The sequence below is a fragment of the Lynx canadensis genome, chromosome A1, assembly GCF_007474595.2.
Source record: "Lynx canadensis isolate LIC74 chromosome A1, mLynCan4.pri.v2, whole genome shotgun sequence".
NCBI lineage: Eukaryota > Metazoa > Chordata > Mammalia > Carnivora > Felidae > Lynx > Lynx canadensis.
Window position 1 is genome coordinate 228,287,611 of NC_044303.2, and position 6,897 is coordinate 228,294,507.

The following is a 6,897-nucleotide window of genomic DNA, read 5'->3' on the forward strand; positions in this document are numbered from 1 at the left end:
TGTCAACAATTACACATGCATGGTAAACTAAGCTAGTATTTGTGAAATAACTTGCATGGTTTGTATTCATGAAAGGTATTTTTATTACTGAATTCTTTAACAAGTCACCCTATTTCATTTTTAAGCAGTTTATTTTATTCTGGGAGCACAGAGTCTCCCATGACATTAGAAGCCCAGACTACTGTCCTGGATATACTCAGGCTATACTGTTAATAGCCTTCATGGCAAGAATTATCTTTTTAAGGATGTTACAGATGGGCACAAAATTTCTAATAAGTAATCTTGGACCTGGCCTGGAAATGGGCCCATTTCTAGGGATGAGGAATAGATAAAAAGCTATTCATCTAATTCTTCACCTTTCTAAATTTAGTCCAACGATGATCTTCAGCACATAATTGCAGATGCATTGTCTACTACACATATCTCTATACGATCAATCCTGTCATATAGAATTTATCTGTAGGGTGAATGTTAATTCTAACCCCCATAACACTGTTATAAAGGAATTCTGTAAGATTTAACACATCAAAATAAAAAATTATACAGAAAAGTTCCATGAATGTTTGAACAGCAAAATTGTGTCAAAACATGTAACTTCATGTCTTTATCTGTATGACTGCTGTGGAGTATGTGGATAAGATGCTCTGCAAAAAATCTAACTAGGGGCACCTGGGTGGCTCAGTCAGTTAAGCATCTGACTTTGGCTCAGGGCATGAGCTCGTGGTTTGTGAGTTCGAGCCCCACATGGGGCTCTGTGCTGACAGCTCAGAGCCTGGAGCCTGCTTTGGATTCTGTGTGTGTGTTTATGTCTCTCTCTGTTCCTCCCTCGCTCACACTCTGACTCTCTCTCTCTCAAAAATAAAGATTAATTTAAAAAGTTTTTAAATCTAACTAAACGTGTATGGTTTAGTCTCCCTGTTTTTCAATCTTACTCAAATGATTCAATTTTAGTTGCCATTTACCTATCTTACTCATATTTAAATATCAAAATCACTAGCACAGGAACTCTGTTGAATTCCATAAGGTCAGACGCAGCTTCCTTAAGCAGAAAAAAAATGACAATTGTTGATTTTTAGAGGGAACAGAGTGGAAGGCAGCCATTTGATTTCTCAATGTCCACTATTTCCTTCGCTCTGACTTAAGTAAAAATGTTGTGTAAGAGGTCAGAGTACATTTCCGTAGGAGCCCTTGGGTTCATTAACACAAAAGCTGTAAATAATACTTCTCTTCCTGAGGAAAGTGTATCCATTGGAGTAGGCACACAAGGGAACCCCTAACACACTGAGAAGTTGGGAAATGGATCTTGAGTCCAAATGTTTCAAAAAGCAAAAGCTTCCCATGTCCATTCCATAATGATTCTTTACTCCTTACCTCTTCCTCTAGTGATTAATGTATTGCTTTCTTTAACTACAAGGCCATCTGAAAGATGGCTGTTCTTCTCTTGTGGCACACAGAATCTCAGCAGTCTGTTGTCGCTCTCCTTGATGACTTCCCCAACTTGCCTGTCTGTTTGTCCTCTACTCATCCCATTTGCTCTTTGTTCATTTCCCCCCTTTCTTTCCTACTATTGGTTTATTAGCTATACTTCTACATTCTAGTTTTTAGTGGTTGTGCTAATGCTGATAGCCTATCTCCTTAACTTACCAAGTCTATTTTAAATGTGGGAACGTTATGTAATAACAACAGTATACTTCCATTTTCCCCTCCCATCCTTTGTGCTATCATTGTCATACATTTTGTTTCTGCATAAGTTATGAAATACACATTATTTTTGCTTTATACGTTAATTACATCTCAAAGAATTTTTTTAAATGAAAAGAAAACACTTTCATATTTACCCACATATTTACCATTCCCTGTGTTCTTCATTTTCTTTTTTTTTTTTTAATTTTTTTTTCAACGTTTATTTATTTTTGGGACAGAGAGAGACCGAGCATGAACAGGCGAGGGGCAGAGAGAGAGGGAGACACAGAATCGGAAACAGGCTCCAGGCTCTGAGCCATCAGCCCAGAGCCCGACGCGGGGCTCAAACTCACGGACCGCGAGATCGTGACCAGGCTGAAGTCGGAAGCTTAACCGACTGCGCCACCCAGGCGCCCCTCATTTTCTTGTGTAGATCCAAGTTTTCATCTGGTTTTATTTTTCTTCTGCCTAAAGAATGTCCTTTAACATTACTTACGGTAATGTTCAATTGCAAACTCTGTCAGCTTTTTTTTACTATTTATTTTAAGAGAGAGAGAGAGAGGGAAACAGACTGAGTGGGGGAGGGACAGAGAGAGAGAATCCTAAGCAGGCTCTGTGCTGTCAGCTCAGAGCCCAACGTGTGGCTTCATCTCACTAACATGAAATCACGACCTGAGCTGAAATCAAGAGTTGGATGGTCAACTAACTGGGCTACCCAGGCGACCCATCTCAGCTTTTGTTTGTCTTAAAAAGGCTTTATTTCACCTTAAGTTGAAAATTTTATTTTATGTTACAGTTTTATTTATTAAATAATCTCTATAGCCCATGTGGGGATTGAACTCATGACCCCACAATCAAGACTCACATGCTCTTCTGATCGAGCCAGCCAGGCACCCCTTAAGTGGAAAAGAGATTTTTGCTGGATATAGAATTGTATGTTGCCCATGTTTTATTTTTTTCATTCTGCAATTTAAAGATGCCATACCATGGTCTTTTGACCTGCATCATTTCTGAGAAGAAATCTGCTTTCATTCTTTGTTCCTCGGTACATCATGTGCCTTTCTCTGGCTGATTTTAAGATTTTCCTCTTCATCACTGTTTTTCAACAATTTAATTATAATGTGCTTTGATATGATTTGTGTGTGTGTGTGTGTGTGTGTGTGTATCCTCTTTGGGATTCATTAAGGTTTGTAGATCCATGGGTTCATAGTGTTGTTAAATTTGGAAGTTTTTCAGCCATTGTTTCTTCAGATATTTTTCTGTCCCTTTCTCCTCCCTACCACTAAATCACAGTGTTCTGGGATGTCAATTACACATACAATAAACCACTTGATATTATCCCCAGGTCACTGAGGCCTCATTTATTTTTTTCCATCTTTTTTTCTCTGTCGCAGATTGAATTGTTTGTATTGCTACATCTTCAGGTTTGCTGATCCTTTCTTTTCCCATGCCTCAGCTGCGGTTAATCTCATCCAGTGTGTTTTTTGTTTTCATTTCAAATATTTTAATTTTTATCTCTATAATTTCCATTTGGTTCCTTTTGTATCTTCACACACTCTCTCCATTCTATTCGTATTGAAGATCCATAAACATAGGGTATTTATAATAGGTATTTCAAAGTTTTGTGTACTAATTCCACCATCTCTGTCATTGGTGGATCTTTTTCTATTGACTTTTTTTTTCCTCCTGGTTATGGGTCACATTTTCCTGATTCTTGGCATGTCCAGGAATTTTTTACTGGAGGCTGAATGTTGAGTTGTTAGGTTATTGAGTATGTGAACTTTGCTATCTTTCTTTGAAGAACATTGGCTTTGTTCTGAAAGAAAGTTACGCTATTGGAAGGTCAGATGGGTTTGATCTTTTCATGGCTTTTTAAAAAACTGTTACAGGGTAGGTCTGCGGTTGCCTCAATTCAGAGCTAGTTTAGCCCTAGTACTAAGGTGTGACCGTCTGGGTTTCTTGAATAGTCAATTTGGAAGCTGATTTTCTTGAAAGCATAATGTTGGAAGATCCCTGGCCTGACCTTGGGAAGAGAGTCACAAAATCCTTTCTTCACTATGGCAAGCTTGAAACCAAAGCGTTCTGAGGAGGGAACATGGGATATGTGGTCGGCTGCAGGGGCACAGAAGAACCAAGCCAACGGCCGGATGCTGAGAAACATTTAGAATGCTCCCATAACGAAAAGTGGCTGTCAGGTACTCAATCAATCACAAGGACAGCAGTTCAGTGTGATAATTGGTTCTCTCTGTATACAAGGATTTAATAGCTTTCTTGCCTGCCACATAGATGATGCTGACCCTCCCAGCCTCTGTGAGTAGACAATGGTACTAAAGATTGTGTTAATCTAACTGTGCATCTCCTTAGGACCATCAGTCTACAAATAGGAACTTTGAGGCATTATTGCAATTTTGAAAAGGTTATCCCTCATCATGTGTCTTTGCTTACATTCCTAAACTATATAAACCTCTTTAAATGGTTTTATGTGGAGAGATTCTTTTCCAGTTAATATTTAAAGATGTCTATTTTGTTTCATCCACTTGAAAATGCCTTTGGTTACAACTCTTCATCACTGCCCCTTGTTCAACATAAAAACAGACACAAAAAAATGGAAGCTTCTCAATATGCGTGCCAGTTTAAATTTCCACCGGTGTCTAAGAGATCCTGGCATAGTCAAGACAGTTCTCTATCCTAGCAAGGTGCTGCCTGAGGCTTGTGATGTGCATACAGCTGGGCAAAGCAAGGCTCCGTGTCCACCGGGGGCTTGAGCTCACGACCTCAAGATCAAGAGGTGCATGCTCTATGGACTGAGCCAGTCAGAATCATTTTCTGCCCTGGTCTGCACCCTACGAAATGGAGCCCAGGGCACTACTTTGTCCTTATTCTCTCGCCCTCTGGCTGCAGGTTGGGTTTGCCAATGGGAGATGCCAGTAGGAGATGGAAGGGCAGGACGAGAGATGACAGTCTGGGATGTGTCTTCTCACTGTCCCCTTGCCTCTGCTCCTCCAGGATGACAGCTCCTGCTGGCCAGTCCCCTCTAAGCCTGCAGCCCTCTCTGGGCTCCTTTACCTTCATTTTCTCCCTTTGTCTTTTTGGCTGTGATGACAGTAACAGCTTCATGCTGTTCCTGGTTCCTGGGTGCCTCAGCAGCTTTTGTCGGTTCCCTTAACCTTACCGGCATCTCTGTAAACCATCCTTCACTAAATGGCTCTTCATTTGAACCATCAAGTGAATGCTGTTTCTTTCCAGGATTCTGACTAATACACACGTTAAGTGAAAAGAGAAGAATACAAAGCTTTGTATAGACCAAAACAAAACAAAACACCCAGAAAACAAACAAGCAAAAACACCTAAAACTGACATGGAAAGTCTCATTAGCTGGGGGCGCCTGGGTGGCTCAGTTGGTTAAGTGTCCGATTTCAGCTCAGGTCGTGATCTCATGGTTCATGAGTTGGAGCCCCACAGCAGGCTCTGCGCTGACAGCTCAGAGCCTGGAGCCTGCCTCGGATTCTGTGTGTGTGTCTCTCTCTCTCTCTGCCCCTCCCCTGCTCATGCTCTGTCTCTTCCAAAAATAAATAAATATTTAAAAGTTTAAAAAAAAGAGAGTCTAATTATCCGGAGGTGGTTTAGGAATAAAGTAAGGAAGATGGTTTGCAATCATTTGAAACTATTCCACCATTTCTATTTTTTTGTTGTTTAATTTTTTTTAATGTTTACCTATTTTTGAGACAGAGACAGAGTGTGCGTGGGGGAGGGGCAGAGAGAGAGAGGGAGACACAGAATCTGAAGCAGGCTCCAGGGTCTGACCTATCAGCACGGAGCCCGACATGGGGCTCGAACTCGGGAACAGCGCGATCACGACCTAGACTGAAGTCGGATGCTTAACTGACTGAGCCACCCAGGCACCGCTATTTATTTTTCTTGAGCTGGAGTAAGTAACTCTGCGTACATAATAGGTAACTATGGGTATAGCACCATCAATATCTGTTTCATAAGGTACCAACTTCCAACTTCGTGGAAATTTACTACTCGTGGCACAAAGAGAACAACAAATTAAGGAAGTCATCAAGGAACCTGGAGGAAGTAGACAAGGCTTCTTCCCACATGGGTATTCAACTTGGAGACTGAGGTCATTAGAATGAAGCTTTAAGTCTGACTACTTTTGTTACTATGGCTTTCTTAGCATTTGTAAGCGCATTTATACATTCCATTAGGTCTCGATTATCATTAACTTGTAAGAAATATTTCCTCTTCCCTGTATTTATTTTCATTTTTTTAAATGAAGTATAGTTGACATACAATGTTATATTAGTCACAAGTGTAGACCATAGTGATTTCACAATTCTGCACATCACCCAGTGTTCACCGTGATACGTGCAGTTATCATCGGTCACCATACGTCAGTACAGTATTATTGGCCAGAGAAAAATATGGACACTTCATGAATTTGCACATCATCCTCATGCAGGAGCCACACTAATCTTCTCTGTATCGTTCCAGTTTTCGTACATGTGCTTGCTGAAGCACATGCTTTCTTTCTTTCTTTCTTTTTTTTTTTTTTTAAGCCAAACATCCCTTGGCTTAGTTTAGCAGTATTGTTAACCTCTGAAATGTAGGTAAGCTTACTGTCTCCAACACAGATGGGTCCAGAAATAGATTTCATGGGTTATCCATTTACAATACCAAACTATCCTTTCTGATATCCACTATGAGGTTCTCCAAAGAGTTCCCCTTATTCTTAATGTCTAGAAAACCACAAATGCAATCTCATTAATGAGAACCACCACCAGGTTTAAGCCTCTCAGGGCCTGGGTACTCTGTTTCCTGGCCCCAGGCTGTGTCTTAACATAGAGAATATCCTGTAGAAGTCATAATAGGAATAGGGAAAACAATATCTCATTACAGTAAACATAAAACTAACTTTTGATAGAGCTGTTAGGAATTCTGTGCATGAGGTCCCAGATAATCAGATTTGACCTTCATGCTTCTGTGTAAGAGCGGGGGAGCCAATTTCCACCGCCGTGGAAATTTACTACCCGTGGCACAAAGAGAACAACAAATTAAGGAAGTCGTCATGCAACCTGGAGGAAGTAGACAATGCCAAATCCAACCTTTGCAACGTGAAGTTTGAGTACTGCAGCCAGAATGCATCACAGACCTAACCCACTGCAGACTAAAAGGTTTGCTGCAAATGCACCTACGTGAGGTTCAGAGGAC

At 40.6% G+C, this 6,897-nt stretch overlaps 1 non-coding gene across 1 annotated transcript; it reads right to left on the reverse strand.

Annotated features, from left to right (window-relative positions):
* Nucleotides 1-6,103: 6,103 nt before the first annotated feature.
* Nucleotides 6,104-6,207, reverse strand: LOC115526345. The gene has a single exon (XR_003972592.1). It is a non-coding gene; the product is annotated as a U6 spliceosomal RNA (small nuclear RNA).
* Nucleotides 6,208-6,897: the final 690 nt, after the last annotated feature.